Consider the following 23183-nt stretch of genomic DNA (forward strand, 5'->3'; position numbering starts at 1 on the left):
GGGCTTGACACCTACTTATGGAATGATTCAAAGAAATATAGACTGTGGTAAACCCTCCCCAGATCCTGATGCAACTACACAGAGGTGGCAACTCTATGGCAGCTCTTGAGGCCACAGCTGAATAATCAGACCAAAATAACAATTCCCAAATATTTCCCTCTCAGGATTCAGTCCCATCACAGCAACAAGGCTGCAAGAGAGGAGTTCATGGGAGGGTGCTGCAAACGCAACCCCAAACTCCGAGGTGAATGAGGCAATCCTGAATCAAAGGGATTCCCCAGAGGTGGGGGATGGATTTGAACAGATTGAGGGATTCAGGGATGTGGGGTTGAGGGACAAACCCACAGGATTGGGTCAGGGATGTGGGGTTGGGGGATGAAACCCCAGCAGGGGGACGAGCTGCGGGTGTGGGGTGCAGGGGCTCAGCCATCTCCCATAAACAAGAAGGAAGTTCATCAATTACCCTGGAGTTATGGAAACTCTCTGCAGAGGGACCTGGGGAGCAGCAGTGTCCCTGGGGAGCCCATCTGTGTCCCATAAAGAGATGGATCCCTGGAATTAGTGCTGTGAGCTATCAGCATCCGCACGGCTCCATCTGAGGGGACAGCGCTTTGCACTGGGAGGATTCCACAGGGAAAGAACCAACACAGCTGAAAGTTTCACTGGAAGGTTTCCAGTCTGAGGCTAAAGCTCACTCCTGCCAGGATGGGAGAAATCTAAGATTCGGAGCTGATTGCATTTCCAAGAAATAAAACAGGGAAACTTGGACAGGGCTGCAGAGAAGGTGCACTGGAGTTCATCCCATGCAGCCCCACAGCTGGCCCTGCTTCCAGCTCCAAGGTGCTCCAGCCAGGTGCCAAAGTGCCCCTTGGAAATTGGATGTATCGGGAAGATCGGGTTTTTGTTTGTGTTCTTCAAAGCCGCGCGGCCAAATGGGGGAATCTGGGATCCGTTTTCCCTCCGTGTTCCTGCCTGGCTCTTTGCTGAGACTTAAACAAAAGGCCAAGGAGGCCACTGCAGAGTAAAGGAGGCCCTTAATTTGCCATCAGGGAGGAGGAGAGGTTGTTAAGGTTTTATCGGATTACAATAAAGGCTGTGGTTTGATTCCCGGCACTGCCGGCAGGGCTGGGAATCACAACCACAGATTGCAGCAAAAAGCTTCCAAATTCCCATATTCCAGCAGGCTCCAGGTCTCTGTTGGCATCACCGGACAAGGTGAGGATCCAGCCTGGAGCTGCTGAGACCTTTTCAGCTGGGAGATGGCAGCAGGAGTGAGGTCACGCTCCATTATCAATTTAATTATTCAACAAGAGTTTAAAAATAAGCTGCCTCCAACATTATGCCTTCAGACTATAACTTTTCAGCTCAGGAGCTTCTTTTCTTCCTCCCAGACTCCTCCCAGCAGCCACCACAACAGGGAGAAACAAAGTGGATTATGGCAAACAAATTTTCCCCTCCATGGACAAACCTTGTTGGGGTTGGGGTTTTCTTCAGGCTTAAATTTCATTTGGAAAATAATTTTATTGATATAACACATCTCCTTTCAGCCCAGGGAGTGCTAGCATTTTGTTTGCCAGAGGGAGCAGGTCCAAAGTACACATTTAACCCTTTAAATAAGGAGCAATGAGAAGGCAAAGGGAACAAGATTAAAGTTTTTTCTTCCCTGTGAGGGTGGGGAGGCCCTGGCACAGCGTTCCCAGAGCAGCTGTGGCTGCCCCTGGATCCCTGGCAGTGCCCAAGGCCAGGTTGGATGGGGCTTGGAGCAGCCTGGGACAGTGGAAGGTGTCCCTGCCATGGCAGGGGATGGGATGAATTTTGAGGTCTCTTCCACCCAAAGCATAATGATTCTATTAATGCCCTTGAAAAGTTGTTCTAATTGTAATGGGTCTCCTTGGGAGGGAATTCCCTTCTCCTTGACCTGTGTCACAAATGTCTGACAGGGTGGTGAAGGATCCCATCATAATGGGATGGGGACAAGTCCACAAACTTTGTTTATTTCTTCATCATTTGTCATCGCTGCCTGTAAGTCTGGAGGAATCTGGTGGGAAAAGGGCTGGAAGCAAATGTGCCACTCTCCATCAATTTACCTTTCATAAAACAGCACCTGGAGCTTTGAATCCAAGCTGGAAGTCTGATAAAAATGGATCTGATGGGTCCTTCAGCAGGACTATGAAAATGGAGCCAGGTTCTCTCTGTTGCCTCCTTCAAGGCCAACACAGCCTCCAGCCCTTTGTTACAAACCAGAGTCTGTGCAAAGCTCCAAAGTCACATTTTCCACAGGAAGAATCCAGAAAATGTTTTCTGTAGATAAAATCTTTTTTTTTTTACATTATGGCTCTCGAACTTTTCTTTCTATAATACAATATAATGTATTTATCATAAAAAAAATATAACAAAACCAAAAAATCCAAAACAAAATCCATCTCGAAAAGGAAACTCTAAACATTTTGTTCTGAAATAGTCAAAACAGAATATTTTGACATTGTCAGAATTTTTTCCCTCAGGTTCTCTTCCAAAACAAAATTCCAGAGGAGAAAACCCCCCCAACATTAAATTATATTTAACTTCCACCTCAGCCTTGCAGATTCCAACAGAATACGGGATTTTTTTGTAGGAACTTTTGCAGTCAGCACTTCCACACAACCATGCAGGACAAATGACCAGGTATTTTGGTTTGATAGGTGCTTTTATGGCTTTGTATGTAAATAAGTTGGATAGTAATTAATCAGATTAGAAACCTTGCTAAAATCAGTTTGCATTTTAATTCAGCTCCTGCTGAACCAGGAAAATAGATGCAGTGGGTGATCAGATTAATAGTAATGAGCATAATTACCTCCCTGTTCCAAGGATGGCATCTTGGTAATGGTAATATCCTTGTTAACCAAGGAAGCTCGTGGAACTGATTTACGCCTGTGTGGGGATGCAACGGAATTTATGGGGCATTAATTAAATGCTGGTGCTGAATTCCAACATGAAAATGTCCATTTATATTTTTATTTTTTCCTCAGTGTGGAGTGATCCTTGGGGTGTTGGTCAGCACCCGAAGGTGGCCCTGAAAGGACCTGCAAGATCTGCAAAGATTGTCCAGGAATGGCTCCATGAGCTGTCTCCTGCTATTGCACACATTTGGGTTGAAAACGGAGCTTTGCCAGAGGCAGGATCACGATATTGCACAAAATTCCACCCAACGAGTGGCAGGCTATAAGAAAAACAATATTGATGTATTTTTCCCCCGATTTGTGGTTTCTTTTGTCCACAGAGTGTTTTTTGTCTCGCAATGACGTCAAAGCAAAAATTCTCTTGCAAAATGACAACTGGAAAATAACCCTGAGAAGATATTGGATTTCCTACCTAGTAATTAACTAACTCAGGCTTAATGGAAGCTATTATATGTTTTACCAAATCTACAGAAGATTAGTGAAACAAAAGTATTACTTTCCTTTGTTTTGATTGCAGTGCTGGAGGCAGAGGCAGCTTAAGACCTCACAAGGAAGTGTTTTGTGTTCCGAAAGTATCTGTAAGCTCCAACATCATCCTCATGGGAGGTGACAAGGACCACACCGTGTGTCACACACAGGGGATGCCCCAGAGCAGGGACAATGATGGCGTCACAGTTTGGTGGCAGGGATTTTATCCTTCACAACAGAATTCACCTTTTTCTAGGAAAAAAGGAAAAAATGGTCCTGTATTTCCTAGCTCTCTCCATTGCCTGTGGACAGACCTTTGGCTCTTTTTCCCATTTTGTGCTTCCCAAAACAGGCAAAGGAAAAAACACTCCCAGAAATTGTCAGCAGAAGTTAGGACCTTTGGCAAGCCCTTTCCTCATGTGTGAGAATGAAGCTGTGGCCACCAGAGCTCAGTAAATGATTCCGGTCACTCTGCTTCTTCATTTCTATGAAGTGGGCACATTCTTGAGGACAGAGTTTTATTTCACATTCCTGTTGGTGGCTTTCTAGAGGAGAAAACTCATCACAGAATTCCCTGTCTTTAGGGCTGCCTCGTGGAATGGGAATACAAATTCCAGCTGCACTGTGGAACATCAGAAGGAGCAGGTTTTACTGAGGCTCTTCAGGACAAACTCAAACAACAAAGGATGCTTTCCCTTCCTCTATAGAGCAGCTTTTCCGTGCCTTTACACTCTTAGGTGCTGAGCAGGAATGGATAAGAACTAAGACCCAAACCTGAGTTTAAAAACCGCCAAAACTCTTTTTGGTGTTTCTGTTGCTGTTGCTGAGGATGTTCTGCCCTCACATAACATGGACCAGCCTGAGAGTCTGACCACATTCAAAAGACCTTGGCATGGCCCCATCCCAGGCCCATGAGGAAAGAGTAAGTGAAGAAGCCCATCAGCCTTCTCAAATTTATTAGTACATTTTAATTAATTGATAAAGTTTTATATTAAAAATAGTATTAACTTTTATACACTTAATAAACATTAATTTATTAATTTCATACTTTTAAGTAGGTAACTTAAATGCCAGTCATCCATTGCTTCAGTGGAGCCCAAACTGCACTGAAACTCCAGATCCCTTCATAGAGAATACCCCCCTGGAGCCACAGACCACAGCACCCACATGGGTTTGGTGGCCTAAAATGCCTTTCTAGTCTTATTTTGGATATAACCTATTGTGGACCCACAGTCACCATGGGAAAAATTCACTTTTGATTTTTTGTGCATCTTCTCACATTTAGTGAAAATATTCTTTCACTTACATCCCATGAAACAAGGCTTTGCCATCATTTGTTCCGGGCTGCTCAAAACAGAATTTTTTGGCTTCCTGAAAAAGATTGAGTTTCCCAGGGAGAGGCTTTTTCAGTGCTTCAGTGGAGAACCAATGTGTTTTAATAAAATGCAATAAAGTGGATCTCTGTCAGGGAAGATTTAACGCTGATAATGGAGATGGGCTTTGGAGATTCAATTTTCCTTGGGTGGAAAAGATGGGAACGTACCTGAGTGCACCAATGAACAGGGGAAATGAAGGAAAAATATCCTCTTTATCCAGCCAAAGTGGGAGTCAGGTGAATGAATAAGGATCTGTTTTAGCCACAGGAGAGGATGAACATGTGTTCTGCACCACGAGGGACCTTCCTGTCTGACCGACAGCGGGGTTTGGAGATCCGGGAAACAAGTGAGCAGCAAAATTCACCCTGTCAGGAACTGAAGCTGACATTCTCTCCTAGAGCTGGAAAACTTCCCAGCTTTGAAACCATGGACCCAACACTCAACCAGGGCCAGCTCAGATCTCACTTTGGGTGTCTCATTGCTGTGGGAGGAACATCCCAGGAGGGCTTTTAGTGGTGATCAGGATGTGCAACCCATGGACTCACAGTGTCCTCCTGTCTGTGTCCTTCTGTCCCCCACAGCCAGGTCCTCCTGTCCCCTTTCTTTCTTCCACCTTCCCTGGGAGGGTGGGGAGGCCCTGGCACAGATTCCCAGAGCAGCTGTGGCTGCCTCTGGATCCCTGGCAGTGCCCAAGGCCAGGTTGGACGGGGCTTGGAGCAGCCTGGGACAGTGGAAGGTGTCCCTGCCCATGGCAGGATGGAACGGGATGATTTGTAGGGTTCCTTCCAACCCATTCCATGACTCTGTGATGTAAGACAGTATCAGTGAGCATTCCATGTTGCTCTGGATCTGGAAAAGGGAGGGCTCCTCTCCACGAGTGTTGAGTGACAACTTTGAACCTGTTCTTTCCAGCTGACCTGGGAAAAGTGCACCCAGATTTCAAGGGAGGGGAAATATAAAGTGTTTCCCCACAAAACCTGGCACTAGCTCTTTAGCAGGCAGGGCTCTCTCTCTCTCTACAATAAGTCTCCATTGTGTAGAATCAAACTTTATCTTCAATTCTTCTTCCCCATTCTAATAATAACAAGTATGGCTTCCCAAGTGATTAATTGGCTCAATGCTGTTGATTGGGATTTTACACCATTTCAAAGGCAGACAGCAATTTGGCTTTTTAACACATTAAGATAACATTTCTTTTGCATTGGGATGAACTCATTGTGGGCTGTAGGACTGGGACACGATTATTTGCAGGCACTTTTCTGCTGATAGCAATGAAGAGATGAGGCAAAGTAATGGGTTGGGGGAGAACTCATTAAATGTCGAGTCAGAACAATGGGTTCTCCTGGCCTTTAACTCCCTAGATTCATCTGGATCTTTCCATCTCAGCATCCTCCAGCCACTGGAGACTAAAACAACAATGGGCTGAAGGCGGCAAGAAAAGCCAGGCAATTACTGCACTTCAGTAGGAATTTAATGAAATTCTTCTGGTCGGAGACAGATAACGGCACGAGGAGCAAATTGGGTCGCTGAGGCTCTGACGTGGGAGACCAAAAAGGGAGAAGATCGGTGAGTAACTGCTCCCCTTTGGGGGCTGGCAGTGGTTTCAGGAGGAGCCCTGAATTCAAACACTGACACAGCTTGAAGGGTTTGTCTGTCAACATCTACGTACAGATAATTGGGGTGCCTCCCAATTCAGCACCTAAACATAGACAATTGTCTGGGCCTTATATTCAGCTGGTGCAGGTTCTTTTAATGTCTCCTGGATTGCTTCACAAGCCTGACAGGCCCTGGTTTTTCTATTGGCCCTACAAATGCAAAAAGGCTGCTGCAATAGCCAACTCTTCCTCCTCTGAGGTTTACTTTATCATCTTTGTCTCATTACTCCTGGAGGGCTGGCCATCATTTCTGATAGGGTCTTTATTCAGAAGACAAAAGGAGAAAGGTGTGGGAAGGGAGGGGAAAAAAAGGGAAAAAATCTTTTCTATAAAAAAAGAGAAAATAATCCATGGAACGGCACAGGTTTTATTATTTATGCACCATACTTGGGAATACTAACTGAGATGAGAGCAGAGAGAAGTTAAAATAGAGATGTCTCTGCTGTCAAGGGGAAAAATCCCTCAGCACCTCATTTCTTTCCCACCTGTGCCATGGCTTAGGGAGGATGATGCCCAGAAGAGCAGAGCCAGGTTAACAAATCCAGGCTGAGGGGATGGTGGCATTGGCTGTGCCATTGCTGTCACTGCTGCTGCAGAGCAGGGGCGATGTGGCACAGGTGGCAGTGGCAGATGTGGTCACAGCTCCACACAGCTCGTCCTTGCACAGTGGGAGCTTCTGCCCAGCAGAAATACCGATGCTGTCTTTCAAGAGCTTTTTCCTGGTGTAACTCTCCAGTTCTCTCTTGCCAAACTTTACAAGAGCCATTAACAATTAACATTTATGTCGGTGCAGAGTTTCAGGTGCCCTTTCATGGGACATATTCCCTGAGTTCCCACATTCTCACATTTCCAGGTGCCAGAGCTCCATTTGCCCAGGCTGCCTTGCACCTCAGATTTTGCCATATCTGAAGCTACCCTGGACAAAGCAGCCAGTCCAGCCCTGAGAGCCAGGGAAACACCTCCAACTTTTATAAATTCAATCACAATGTTGACCACAGCAGGTTTCCGAGGGTTTTTACACTCCTGTCTGAGCCTGACCTTTTTTTTCCCCTTTTTTAAAATCCTATTCTCTCTACAGTTACTAAGAATCTTCTTTTTTTCCTTAATAACTTAGCTGAGGTCCCATGGGCAGAAGAATTTTGTCCCCCTTGCAACTGCAGCCTGTATTTACCTGCACTTAGAGGTTACCTGAGGGGTCTCCACCGAGGGAAGGGAAGATGATGAAGACCTGCAAACCTTGAATGTTCAATGAACAACTGTGTCCTTTGTAGAGAATGAAATTCCCAATTTCACTGCCTTTAGGATCCTCTCAATTTTCCATCTTTACTTGTTGAAATTCACACCTGAATCCCAGTATTGGGAACACTCCCACCCAGGCAGAGATCTTGAAGAGAACACACTCTGGAGGTGTTGGAGAGATGGCTTTGCTCTGGGAGTAGCACCAACCCTTCTGCTGGGGTCAAGGACAAGCAGAGGTGATGATGCCCCAAAACCCCACAGCTGCAGGTTGCACTCACAGCCCAGCAAAAAGGGGGATATTTTTCCTCTCTGTTGTTTCTTGCAGGTGAATTCCTCAGCCATCTGCAGAAAATTTTCCCCTTCATGGCCAGGAACACATGGCCCAAGGCTTGGTGGGGGTATGGGTTTAACTCCCCCCTTCCTCCCCCAGGCTGAACAAAGCCTTTGAGAGATCAACTCTGGGCTTTGCAAGAAAAGTGAGCTTGGGGCGTGTGAGTGTGTGTGTGTGTGTGTGTGTGTGTGTGTGTGTATTTTCCTTTTCTTTCCATCCTACTAATGAAATTTGCAGACACAGAGAGGAAACTGAGAGTTATTTATAGGAGTGAGAGGAATGTGAGGCCTAATTGTGCTTAGTCTATTGCTAAGTGTGTAATCTGTTTGCTATTACCCTTCCCAGTCCTGCACATGGGTCCTGGGGGGGTTAAGTGGAACACAGATATTTGATGAAGAAAAAGTATCAGGTGGAGGTGTTTGCAAGCTTTAAGAACAAGTAAGACAAGGAGGCAGAGGCACTTTTAGGGTTGATTAGGTTGGGAAATTAAGATTTTTTTAAATTTTTTTTTTCTTAATTACCTTTTCCCAGTTTCAAGGTTTCTGTGTCCTTGTCCACGATGTGCTGGGGTTACCTGGAGCAGGTGCATGCACAGGATGAGGGTTTAGGAGCTGTGGCTTTGCCCTCCCCTCCTTTGCCTCCCTTACCAACCCACTCTGAAGGGCTGATGATAAAGGGCTGAAATGCTCTGTAGAAACACTGAATTGGTGAATCCTTGCACTTTTCCACGTTGTTTTACACAGAGCCCTCTCCAGCTCACCCCTAACCCCAGCGCAGCCCTGCTGCATCCTTCCCGCTGGATCAGGAGCAACTCTGTTGCCCACAGGCACCCTCCATGTGTCCTTTGCTGTCTCAGACGTGGGGGACAAATGGGACCAGGCCAGGGACACAGGAACCCCTCCGTGGGGCAGCCCCAGGGTAAAGCTGAGCCTGGAGTAGGGGCTGAGCGTGGGGACCTGAGCTGCTGAGCTAAGGCTCATTCCTCATGGAAAAAGGAAAAGTCAGGCATGCAACTCGATACGGCTGCTAATATCTGCCAGGCCAGAGTGGAGCACTCCACAGCTCGGGAGCGAGCTGCTTTCTGCTGCTTATCACTGTCCACTCGTGCTGGAATATTCCATTCCTACAAGTTTTGAGAAGCTCTGAAGGATCCTGTCACCTCTCCTGGGTCAAGGTTCCTCAGCTTTTCAGACAAACACTTTTCCCGGGATGTTTTGCCAAATGCCGTGGTGAATCACCCTTGTCACTCCTCCTGGCTGGGATAACAACACTTAGAGGGAAAAACAAATGGTATTTACTGCCATGCCCAAAATTGGCTTTAACACTGAGAGCAGAATTTAGAAAGGCAGAAATAGAGGAGTGATTATGGAGTGCATTGCAATTAAGAGACAGCCCTCAGGATCCTCCTCCAGAGGTGCACCAGCTCCACGCAGGCTGGCTGCCCTGCATGGGATGTAAAACTGCTGGAAATTTGGGAGGGATGCAGGATTCTGCTCGCAGCTGGGCTCACCAGCCAGCCTGCTCCTTCCCAAAAGGATTCAGAGACAATCAATGGCAGCAAATCCAAGGCAGGGATGAAGAACTTCAGGAATTTTTCTCTTTGGCTGGTGAACCCCCAGCCTGCCCAGCACACACCCGTGGCTGGGACCATCCCCTGCTGTGTTCCCTGCAAGCAAATATAAAAGAAGAAGGAAAAAGACTCAAGATAAACAGCGGCAGGTGACATTTTGGGCTGAGTCACTGAGAGATGTCCCCTGTGCATCCCCATGGGAATGATCCAACCCTTCTCCATCTTGCTGGCATTCCCCTTTCAGGCCCCGATCCTAACTCTCAAATAAATTGACTTTATTCAGTGGGAGAATGAAGAACTGCCCTGGTTACCACATGTCTGCCAGGCCACCAAGGAAACACTGATTTAGGGTGTGACATTTGGGGTTTTTGTAGGATAAACAGGAGGAAATGCCAGGCAGGTGATCTGCAGCCAGGCCCGTGAGCCTTCCTCCACTGAGAGTAAAACATGGGATGCCAATTGGCCACTGGCCAGTTATTTGGCCACTGACCAGCTGGCTGACATTCCTGCCTTCCATGCTTTCCTCCTGGACCAGGTGGGAGGGGGGTTTTACAGCAGCAATGAGTTTATTCCTGGGGTAAAGAGCAGAAATTGGAGGGTAATTGCAGCAGGGAGTTTGCTTCCTGTTCCAGTGCAAGGAACCCTCTGGATGCCAACTGGATGTCAGCCCTCCAAAAGTGAGGCCAGTTGGCAGCTGCTCTGCATTTGTCCCTCTCAGGGCTTGCAGAGGGATGTTGGGAAGTGTGGGAATGGGGATCCCATCAGTCCATCCCTCACCGGGGCCAGGTGCAGGGCCGGCAGAGAGGGGATGCTGCAGGCAGGACACGGCGGGGCCAGGGTGAGGACTGTGCTGGGAGGCAGAACCAGCAGGTTCAAAAGGGAATAACTGCAGCAACATCTTTGCCTTGTAGAAACAACATCTTCAACTGGATTTCAGCTGCACGTGGCAGAAAAAAGACAAGTCTGAAATGAGAAATTCAGCCTAGGCAATCTGCTCTGTATCGTGCACTGAATTGGCTCAGGGAGAGGACACAGCTGGCAAGAAGCTTTTGGTTTATTTTGTTGTTGTTGTTGTTGTTTTTTGGTAATCAATTATAAATCAAATTCTTTCAGTTGCCTTCTGCTGCTAACAAAGGCTCTGCAGTGCCAGGTTGGTGTGTTTGTGTCATTATTTGAGCATTGTTTGGATGTGGGTGTGACGTCAAAGGGTGTCATTGGCTGCCTGAAATCCCAGGCCAGGTTCACAAACATGCAGGCTTTGAACTTCTGCTTGCTGACTTTCCCAGTATCCTTCCTATTAATTAGCCCTCAGGAATTAATAATTCAAAAGTCTTTCCTCCCGCTGCAGCGTTCTGACAACAGCGAGTGTGGCTGTGCTGCTGTTGATAACAATAGTGAAATATCCATAATTTAATATCCTTGTTCTCTCCCAGCTGTGAGGCAGAGGCATCCCAGGCTCCCAGCGTCTGCTTTAAAGCTCAGCTCAGCTCAGCTTAGACAACATCCGCCTGCTTTGGGTGCCTGAGCTCAGAGGTGGCTCACGAGATGTGTCCCCACTGTGGCAGGGCCACCATGCAAGGACAAACCAGTTCCCTCCCATTTCCATCTGCTGTTGGCAGAGGGACAGCTGAAATGTGAATTAGGATAAAAGCAAATTAGGATAAATTCAGGATTGGGTTTGCATTTGCTTTCTGTTCACTTTGTATCCTGGTTTGGTCACGTTCGCACCAAAATGCACAAGTCCCACCAATGCCGGGAGGGAACTGTGCTGAAGGAATTCCCTGTAATGACCAAACAAGAAAAAATCTCTTGGAAATCTTTCAAGTGATGGGCATCTGGGAGTAGGAATGCAAACACAGCACTGGGATTGCGGAATGAGTGACCAGCCACACACTCAGCTCCCCACACAGACCAACCCAGTGCGTGAATAAATCCCAGGGAGGACCAGGAAGAACCTCCCCTGGGACAGAAAAGCATCTCTGTCCCTCCATGGACACTGGGAATGCTGTGTTATGGCCCTGTCCCTCCATGGACACTGGGAACGCTGTGTTATGGCCCAGTCCCTCCATGGACACTGGGAATGCTGTGTTATGGCACGTGCAGGAGCCTTGCCCTGAGAAATGCACAGGCTGTTCCAAGAACTCCCATGAAAACAGCAGCAACGGCAAAAAATGATGTAGCCAACACAAAGCAGAGGTCAAAGGGTGCAGCTGAGAGGAGGCTTTGCTGTCCCTAAATCCATGCAGGAAGAGCTTCATGGCAGACTCCCTGCAGTGCTTTGGGTACTGCCTTGTCTCCTTTGGCTGCTCAGTGAGAAATGTTAATTTTCCACATGTTATTCTGTCCACAGTTAAGAAGATTCATAATATATTGACAACATGAAAAGAAAAAAGAGTTTGTTTAGTTAGAAAGTTTCAAAATAAAAAGTGTCTCTGTATAAAATGAGACACCTAAACCGTAATCAACAACTTCTCTTGAGTCAGAAACCATGAATCATGCTCTGAAATCAGATCACATTCAAGATTAGTTTCTCATGGTGCTGCTGAGGAATTTCAGATATTTCCATTGGGAATAGAGTTATGTCTTTAACTACGCCAAGGTTAGTTTGTTCAGTCCTAATTTTTTCTTGTATAATGAAGGTTGCCCAAAGGTAAGGAATGTCGAGATCTAAAAGGGGAGTGGAAAAAAAAAAAATAGGGAGATCAGGACAAGATTTAGAGACCAAAGTGAAGTGGAGACAAAAATTGGACTATTTTATCCTGGCAGAAAGCTCATAAAGGCTTATGACCATCTTGTTTAATACTAGACAAAAATAGATCAAATCACTGATAGAAGCTTTCTCCAGCCAGCTGTGGATAAAGCAATGGAGCTATGGATTAGAACATGGGTTTCACGAGCTTTCCCTGTTACCAGGGAGAAAAATAAGTGTCGGGGGGTTGGGATGGATCTCAGGGAAAGGTTCTTCCCCCAGAGGGTGCTGGGCACTGCCCAGGCTCCCCAGGGAATGGGCACGGCCCGAGGCTGCCAGAGCTCCAGGAGCGTTTGGACAGCGCTGCCAGGGATGCCCAGGGTGGGGCTGTTGGGGTGTCTGGGCAGGGCCAGGAGTTGGATCAATGATCCTTATGGGTCCTCCCGGCTCAGGATATTCCATGATTCTCTGTTATTTCTGCGAATCTCTTTGCTCTATGACACATCAGATAGGATGAGCACCCACAGCTCCTCCTGTGCTCACACCAGGGAGTGTGGGGAGAGGAGCCTGTGCCAGCTCCATTCTGGAGTCCCCTGGATCATGCACACTCTGCCTGTGGCAGCAGGGAATGGCAGGAGCATCCAGAGGGTGATTCATGCCTGGATGGGGTGAATCACCCTCTGACACAGCCAGCTCCCATGACCAGTGACTCCAGAGGCTTTGCAATGGGCTTTAAATAGATGTTTAACTTTATATTGATAAACTTGGGTGAAATCAGTCCCATCCAGTGGGATCTTCTATCCCAGATCATAAAGCATGTCCCATCCCTACTTTCACTGGGAATATCCTTCGAGCCATGACGTATATTTAGGTAAAATCTTCCCTGCTGCTTGGACAATGGTGGGAATTTTCTCAAGTGTAGTTTTTTGGGTTAGATCAAGGCTTTGGCCAATCTCACTGAATCAGCAGCTCTGAGCAACAGCAGAAAGTGGAGCTGCAAGTGCAGGGGTAGAAATTTTGATGCAGAGGGTGAATAATACATGGAAGTGAAAAGTATCCTGCTATTTTCACCTCCTGCTTTTCAAAGGGAGAGAAGGGGAGGGAGAGAAGGTGCTCGCTGAAAATCCTGGGTTCGATTTTTAATAGCGCAGATTTCTCCCCCACTTTTCTCCCCTCCTTCCCCTTCACATAGTGAGAAACTTCCCGAGGTTGCCAATGGCACTAAAACAGCCCGTCCACTTTCAGAATTTCAGTCACCTCTTAAACACTTAGAGGCTGAATTGAGTGAAAACCCGTTTTCAGAAGAGTTTCCAAGGAAGTAGAAAGTTTCCACACCCTGAGTCTTGCACTCAAAGAAGTGGAAACTGGCTGGCGGCTGCCAACGGTCTGAATTGTTGTATCATGGGCTGCTGAACGCTTTATTCTGTCATAAAAGACACGAACATGCTTGGTGCTCCACTAAAACACACAAGTACCCTTTGAGAAGTGTAGCTGCACAATATATGACTTGTGAATTCTTCTCTCCTTTCATTTTCTTGGCATAAAGTCGCTTTTCGGCTGCCTCATACGAAATAAATTTTGATGAAATTGCACAGCTTGTGTTTTGCAAAATTCAAGCGTTGCAATCACAGTGAAAAAAGAGAGGGGAATGTGCCTCGTACTAAAGACACCTGGATGAGAAAATCTGTAGCCCCAACTGTTTGGGAACAACTAATCAGGGACCACATGCTATGTGAACTTTTACTGATCCTACCTATTTGTGGCTTAAAATATAAAGCCTAGACTCCACAGAGTGCTACAAAGCAAAATAAATGATCAACAAGGCATTGAGTTGAGACTGCACTGGAGATCAGAGATTTGGAGGCTCCTACTTTGAAGTAAATTTAGGGTATTTTTGGGGTGCTGAAACTTCCCTCTCTGCAGTGAGGAGGGTGAAATCTGTGCCCAGCTTGTCCTCATTCCTTCATGTGGGAGGATCCAACAGGGGAAGCAGGAGTGACCATTTGGAGGATTAATTCCCCAGCTGGCCAAGATGTTCATCTCAGAGTGAGTTTTATTATTGATTGGGTCTCTTCCTCACTTGCACCTCATGGGGCTGAGCAGTAAACACTGGCAAAAGGTATTTTTCTGCTGGAGATCCATGGTGAAAGGACGCTGGAGAGCTCAGGTAGAAAAGTCCTCTCAGAGATGGATTGAGCTTTCTGCCAATTCCATAAGACCTGACCATACCAAGGAACTGTACAATAAGCAAAATTTAGAGTTTAAAAAGCCTTTCCTTGCTGTTCACCCTTTCTGCTTTGTGCAGCAATATTTATTGCTTACAACATTCCAGTTAAAGGCTGTTTTAACACAAGGGTAAGTGTAATAGAGCAAGAGACAATATCAAATTTTAAATTTCATCCTTATTCAGTGCTGAAAGTCTTTGGAAAAGCTCTGACTGGGCTTAGAGGTTCTGGGTGGGACATTATGTGGTTCCCACTGCATGACCCTGCTTGATGATTCTGCACTTATATTGTGCCATTAAACCCCATTTGTCAACTCATTCAACCACCTTCTGCCAATGGTATTATTTAATTTCCAGTTTAATGTCGAGTGTGAATGATGACATAGCTGTCCAAGGTTTGAGAAAACAGTTCCCTAGGGCTGCTGGTTAAAACACTGGAGAGTGTTCCATGAGGTCTCAGGATTCCTCTGTGCTCAACACTGATATTTGCTGCCAGTGTCAGGCTTAGTCTTGTTATCATTTTGGTACAGCCCGGTAAAGTTGAATTGAATTATTGTAATTAAATGGTTGTTATGTAAAAGCTCTTTGCTTTGCATTGCCTTTCATATTATACAATAGAAAGCAGTTATTATATAAAGCAAGCAAAGGAAACAAAACCCCTTTCCAGAAAATCCTTCTCCTTCTAAAGTGTGATCAAATCCTAAAAGCTTTTGTAATGAGCAAATAAAATTTGTGAACGAGATTTATTTTTCTACAAACTAACTTATTTTCCATTTCAGTCCAGAAAAAGAAATCATCACCTTTTCCTGTTGATAAATTTCAGGATCAAAATGCCAAGTCATGGGCGGGTTAGGAAAATCTTGTTTGTAATCAAAGGCTTGGCCAACTTCCTACATTTTTTACATTTTAATTATACACCGCATTGGCATCCTGCTATAAAGACATTACTTTCTGGAAACTCCCAGCTATTTACATGACTAAGAACTTAATTGAATCAAGAATTTTTACTCTTTCTTCTCTCTCTCTTTTGTTTTTTTTTTGTTTTATTTTTTTAAATAAAGAGCCATCATGCCCATTCCTTGCTGCAGAAAACATTCCTTCGCTCCCGTTGGATGTTGGTAGCAAACACAAACAAGACTTTTGTCCTCAAGCAGCATTTCAGACACGTGGTCTGATGTCTCAGGATCTCTGTCTTTCAAGGAAATGTTAATTAGTGCTGCCAAGTGAGGTTAACAATTCCGACAAACCCCATGTAGGTGTCCCAGGTTTTGAGGTTTTCCACTGGCTGGAAGCATTCAGATACGGTTTGGTACCTCCTTAGGAGAGTTAATCCCCTCTAATCCTGCACATCTGAGCTGGGGATTAGTGCAGTTTAACGAATTCATTGGGGAAAAGTGATCTCAGATCACCTTTCCCAAGTGGCCATGGGGAAGGAAAAGAAAAAATTGATCCAATTTTGGTCCAGGGGGAGTATCAGGAAAAGCCAGAGCCGTTCTGAGCAAGGCCATGAAGGCAAACATGGTCCCTGAGGGCATCCAAAGGGCAACAAAGCAGGGAGAAGATGTTGGATTTTCATTTTGGTGTCTCAACACCATCTCTCCGAAGGATGGACGGATGGATGGATGGATGGATGGAGGGATGGATGGATGGATGAGAATGGATGGATGGATGGATGAGAATGGATGGATGGATGGATGGATGGATGGATGGATGGATGGAGGGAGGGATGGATGGAGGGATGGATGGATGGATGGATGGATGGATGGATGGATGGATGGATGGATGAGAATGGATGGATGGATGGATGAGAATGGATGGATGGATGGATGGATGGATGGATGGATGGATGGATGGATGGAGGGATGGATGGATGGATGGATGGACGGACGGATGGATGGATGGATGGATGGATGGATGGATGGAGGGAGGGATGGATGGAGGGATGGATGGATGGATGGAAGGATGGATGGATGGATGGATGGATGGATGGATGGATGGATGGATAAATGGACGGGTGGATGGGTGGATGGATGGATGGATGGATGGATGGAGGGATGGATGGATGGATGGATGGATGGATGGAGGGAGGGATGGATGGAGGGATGGATGGATGGATGGATGGATGGATGGATGGATGGATGGATGGATGAGAATGGATGGATGGATGGATGAGAATGGATGGATGGATGGATGGATGGATGGATGGATGGATGGAGGGATGGATGGATGGATGGATGGACGGACGGACGGATGGATGGATGGATGGATGGATGGATGGAGGGAGGGATGGATGGAGGGATGGATGGATGGATGGAAGGATGGATGGATGGATGGATGGATGGATGGATGGATAAATGGACGGGTGGATGGGTGGATGGATGGATGGATGGATGGATGGATGGATGGATGGATGGATGGGTGGAGGCATGGATAGGTGGAGGGATGGATGGATAAATGGATGGATGGATAAATGGATGGATGGATGGATGGATGGATGGATGGATGGATGGATGGATGGATGGATGGATGGAGAACTTCTGCCCCACCTTCATCACACAGGGCCAGCAGTGGCTTGAATAAGTGTGACCTGCTCAGAGTGCACGATCCACATAATTTAAATCTTAAGTAACAAAAGATCAAATTATAAGATGCTCCAAGTCTTATGTTTCCAAGCATTCCAAAGGGAGCTGACAACACCGGCTCCTTTGAGCAGGATGCAGTGAAAATTATATGTCTGCCTAAGAAAAAGGGCTGTAAGTGCTCTTCTCTTCTCTTCTCCCCATTAGGAGACAAATTCAATTTCTGGTAATTACAGCTGTGCCTCCCTTTTTCGAGCTGTTTCAATGGGTTCAGCACACTTCTCATTAGTGCTGAGAAACTCAGAATGAAAGGTGCTGCTGAATTGGAAAATATTATCATTACAGTAAAAGTCACAAGGAATTGGATTTGTACAAAACTATAAAGCAAAACACACCGAGATGATTCATTATGCATCACATGGAGAAAGACGTAATGTTGCTAATATGGGAGAACAGATGTGTCTATGTATTTTAAGTATCTCTTTGCTCTGATGAAAAGTTGTTTTTTATCCAAAAAAAAAAAAAAAAAAAAAAAAAAGAAACAAAAGCCAACCTGATCTTGATTACTGGTACTATTGAGACAGTTCACTGGGAAATGAAAGCAGTCACTGCTGTTGCCATTAATCTCATTTTATGTTAGTTTGGCTTTTACTGCAGAAAGTAAAAACTCTTGGGTTTTCTTTCCTCCCCGGTCCCATATGTGAGTTAAAGCAAAGCTGACAAGCAAGTCCTTGACATAACCTCACGCAGGCTGTGGTTAGGAGCTCTCGAGCAGCCACGGCCCAGATGTGATTTCCTCACTTTATTCAAATTAATTGGGCTCAAATTAAAAAGGCAGCGCTTTGTTTTGGTTTGGTTTAAAGAGACAAGGCTGGGGGGCAGTCGTTGCCTCGTTAGTTATCTCTATTTGTTCATGGTACAGTTGTTTGGATGCGTGTGTGAAGGAAAGTTCATCCTTTTTCCATTCTGTCAGACCTCAAGCACTTGGTGCAGGGACCCAAAAGCTGCTGCTGAGTTGAAGTGCTCCGTAGAACAATCCCCTGGGATTTCACAGTGGCTGCACTCCCACCTTGCCTTTGGGACTGAGGCCACTTTGTCACTGTCCAGCGGATAAATCCTCTGTCCTGAGGGACTGAACTCCCTCCTGCAGACACGACATATTTTAACATCCTTTATTGCACAGACCTGAGGAAGGTGGAGCTATAGAATTTATGAGATGATCCTTCTGGATTTTAAAATTATACATTTATACAGTGGGGGTGCTCCTTAGGAATCCCAAAGCACTTGTTTGAAATGCACAGGAGTTTTTCTGTCTGTGTCACACAAGGAACTTCCTCCTCTCCTCACTAAGGAGCAGTGTAACCTCTTTATTATATGCTTTTTAGTATCCAAGTTAAAGACAAAAATCCAATATGTTAAAGAGAATGCTGAGCAGCAAATGGGTGAAGAAGCCATTTGGGATGAAGGGATCTGGTTCTAGAAATGGTTTAGGGGAGCAAAAGCAATCGCAGAGTCTGACCTTCCAAAGGAAAAACATTGGAAAACATAAAACATCCTCTTGGCATGAGAAACCTCACATGGCACTGCTTGGTGATCCTCACGATTACTGTCATTAATTAGGGAGTATTTTATAAGCACCCAAAGACTTGCTAGGTCTGAGCCACTGTTGGAAGTGATGAGTTTTTAATGGCAACCAGCGTGAAAAATTCCCATATTGTGGAGACAGACGCATCCCTGGGGAGCCAGGTGCCTGCCCTCTCCTGGCTCAGATATTGGGGTTAATTGGGGCAGCAGAGAGCTCTGAGTCCCCACTGCAGTGTGCCGACATCTCCATGCTTGGTTTGATGCTTGGTTTCAGAACCCTGCAAACAGAGCAGGACAAGGTTTAGCTCTTACAAATCACATTAAACCAGGGGACACATTTCATTGTTTGGCAGCAAGTTTATCTTCTGTGCTGAAACTGAGTCCAAAACAAGTTTCCCACTCGGGTTTGTTTGCTCACTGTGAAGTGCAGATAGAAAAGGGAGGATGCTGCAAATGAAAAGTCTGTTTAGGCCACATAATCTCCTTCATTAAAGTATCAGTGATGCTGGATAAGGCTCACTCGGGGACCTATTAATGGAAACACATCTGCTGCGTTCATCATAATAAAAGACTGGCTCTAAAGTGATTAATTGCTGTTAACAGAAACAGGTCCAGCTTTGGGAAGGCAAGTATGCGGCACATTTGGGTGTGCACAGAAGGCTTTGCACAGATGAGCACAGCTCTTGCTAAGCTCAGCTTGCGGCACTGCAAGGACAGCTCAAAGGCTTGGGATGGGTCAAGTGGGGCCACCTCACCTCTGGTTGACAATCGCACCTCCCAGGCTTGCCCAAGTTAGGAGATAACTGGAAAAGTAGTATCACTGCCCTTTTATTCTGATTCAAATGCATTTTATTAGCACTGCTTGTATTACAGTAGTCACAAGAGACCCTAATCAAAGTGGGGCCCTCCTGGGTTAGACACTGTCCAGGCCCATAATACAAACCAGCTCTTCCTTTTAGGAGCTGAAAGGCTTGCAGATAACCAGAGCTTGGGAAGGGAAAACCAGACACATAGTGGGGAAATGCCACGACCTGCCTGAATTTTAAGAAGACAGCTGAGAGCTCGTAGGCCACGGGTTTGGATTTCGGGCCCTTCTTTAGGACTGGGAAATGATGGATGAGATCCTTGGCAGTGAGACAGGAGCACAGAGCCCTTAGCAGAGCCACAATTCCTGGTGCCTGCAGAGGGCTGGGGGAGGCTTGGCTCCGGCACAGAGGGGCCAAGAAACTCGGCAGAAAAGCAAACACTCCTGTTGGAAAGATGCTGGGGGTGCCTGAACAGGGAGCTCAGGCACATTCCCAGCTCACAGGCACTCTGGAAGCAGGCATGTCATACCCTTTCAGAGGGAGACAGAGCCTGAGCCAGACTGGCAGGAAAATAGGGCTCATTGCCAGCACATTGATTAGAGCCCAGATGAAGATAAAAAGGCTGGAGATCCAGTGCACAGTCTGGAATTGTGTGTTTCTGGGGAAGATCTAATGTATTCATGCTGTCAGGTCACATACATTAGGCCCAGAAACCTGAGGTTTGCTTTCTTCTTTTTTCCCCCTTTTTTTTGGAAGCACTTGGAGCAAATATATTGAATGAGACATTTGCAAGCATGGAGCCCATTAATAACACAAGGCCAGTGCAAGGCTGCAGCCTCATTCATGCTGCTTTGGGGAGCCAAGGAAATTAAAATCCTCTCCGTTTCTTCTCTGCACTGGGGAAATCAAAGCCAAGCCCTGAGAAGGGGCTGATTGGAGACAGGTGAAATGTCTGTTTGTTTTTAAAGCCTTGCAGCTCTCATTCTTGATAGTCCCTGGGTTTTCCAAGTGCATTGTGCAGATACCAGAGGAGACATGTCTGGAAGAGAAGAAAACGAGTCTGAGGAGCATCAGAGAACCAGGAACTTTTCAGATACCAAAGAACAAAAGACTTTACAGCAAAGGCTCCTTGCTGACAACTGGTGGAAGTGCCCAACTTGTGCTTTATCCCTCTACAGTGTTCCTAGGCTCAAGTCTGTGAGCCTGCAGTCTGATTTGTGCTAAAAGAACAATAAAACCTTCCAGGAGTCTCAGAGAATGAGGAAACAATAAACCAGACAACAATTATTCAGTTCTGCACATGATATATTGTGCAGATAAGATGAACTTAGGGATATATGGATGTTTTATTGCTGGATATAAGACACATCTTATTTAAGGTGCACAAAGAGCCCTGTCTGTGCATCCACAACCCTCAGCACTGCTCCTGGGCCAGGCAGCCCCTGTAAATCTCCATGCAGATGTCCATTAGCTGAGTATTAAGTGGGCAGACAGGCATCAGAATGGCCTTGTCACGAATCTGATGTTCTCATCTAAACAGATCTAAACGGTCTTGTTTTATAACTGCTTCCTGCAGGCAACCTCCCATGATAGCCCCGACTTGCTAACGCTCCTTTTATTGCTGCCATCTGATTGTATAACTCTGCACTGATAGCAGCTCTTCATATTGCATCGATTAGGCAGAGAACAGGAAAATGAACAAAATGTACTCATTCTGTTTATAGTTCGAGCTATGATTTTGTGGCCCTCCTTGGACGCCTCAGCAGGAGAATCAGATGCACTTTTCTCCCTGTTTGGCAACAGGCTCCTGCACTGCCTGGGAGCTGTGGCCAAGCTCACTCAGCTCCTGCTCTCACAAATGGCTTCTTTTAGGACATGGGAGATGGAGAGGGCTCCCAGGGCAGCTGCTGGGACACAGGAGCTTGTGTTAAATGAGAATTTCCAGAGGAAACAGGCTGCTCATCAAGTGCTGCTAAGCACCTGCTGTGGGGTGGTTGGGAGTGAAGGTTCAGAGCGGTGCATGAGGGAGGAGGATGATGATGATGATGATGATGATGAACTTGCACAGGTTCTCTTTGCTCTCCCAGTTAGGAGCACGGGGTTATTGCTCTCCATCGTGGGGACACAGGCTGCTTTTATGGACAAAACCTGGCTGCCTCCCTGCTCTCAGTGCCAGCCTTGCCTGCCCTTGATTTGAGGGGCTGAGATGGACTCGTGACTCATTTTCAGCTGGGAAAAAGCTCTTTTCTTGCTTTGCTGCTCTTTGGTCAGTTCGGTGGTGAATGACTAAAGGTATGCTGATTAAATTAGAAATTTCAGGTAGTGTGAATCTGGTCTTTGGAACAAGCAGAAACAGAGAACAAAAAGGAAATGATGCATCTATGGCTCCTCTAGAATTCCTATTTAAACTGAAGTATTTTTAATAAAATCACTTATTTGTTTCAGGGCCACAGGGTAGAATCTCTGCTATATGGCAAGAAAAATTCTTTTCCCGGTGTATTAACTACTTAAGGAGCGAGTGTCACTCTCACACCTTTTCCCTCAGATAAAAGGATTTTAAAAGAAATCAGTTTGGTACAACTGTGTAACATTGAGAATGCAACTCTCTGCAAAGCGGGCTAGAGTAGGATTTTTTACTGGGTTCAGAGCCAAGCCAAACTCCCACATGAGGCTAATCCCAAAATGAGAGACCACCCTGGTTAATCCTCACCCACTGCTACTGGAACGTGTGCACCAAAGGTTTTGTGGGAACGTAGCTTTTTCCTGTGTCACTATCAAATTCCTCTGTTTGCGGCTGTGTGAAATTGATAATTAAAGGACAGGAAAATTGAACCCAGTTTCCTCAGTTTCCCTGTTTGCTGAACTTCCATATTCAAACCAGTTGCTGACTGAATATGAAGGGTCTCCCAAGGAGATTTTATGGCATTTATTTCCCAGGCTAAAAAAATCCCACCATTTTTGCCAGTGCCCATTAGCCATTATCAGCCTAATAATCTACTTAAAGGGATGAGGTTAGATAGCAAAAAAACCCCCAAACCAATTAACAGAATTAGGCAGTAATGAGGTAATAAGGAGGCCTAGAAAGCTGTAGGGTGTCACTGGTGGATGTCCCAGCTGATGCCAGTCCAATTCCCATCTGTAGGAATGGACCTGCCCTAGGACAAGCTCTCAACCACAGCCTCTCAAGTTTTTGTCCACTCCTATTTCCCAAGTCAGGGCAAAAATTTGTCATTGGCAAAATAAGGATTAAATCAAGCCTGAGTAATGTGAATGGAGATCTGGCAGTTATCTTGGCACAGAGACCAATTTCCTGCTCCGACGGATTTAGAAGTGCTCAGGTTCCTGCTGTGACTGGAAAGTTGTTTCAGAACATCTTTCCTGTGATGCTCAGAAACCTCCTGCATGTTTCCCCCTTCTGTTTACTCACAACCAGTCTGATTTGGGGCCAACATTGTCCTTTAGTTTAAATGACTCTCTCCCTTCCCTGGGGGTTTACCTGGGCTATTTATAGAAAGCAATCCTTTTCCTAGCCTTTTCCTGCTTTTCCTGGCCTAAACAGAGCTATTTTAGCTTCTTCTGCCCCTCCCTGATTGCCCCACACCTTCCTCTGCACCTGCTCCATCAACCAGATCCAGGTCCTGGTGCCCCACTCAAGGCAGGGACCATTCCTCTCCCACCTGCATTTCCAGCTCTCCTGACACTCGTTTATCCCACAACCTTTAA

The sequence above is a fragment of the Coloeus monedula genome (assembly GCF_965178545.1).
Source record: "Coloeus monedula genome assembly, chromosome: 19".
Lineage (NCBI taxonomy): Eukaryota > Metazoa > Chordata > Aves > Passeriformes > Corvidae > Coloeus > Coloeus monedula.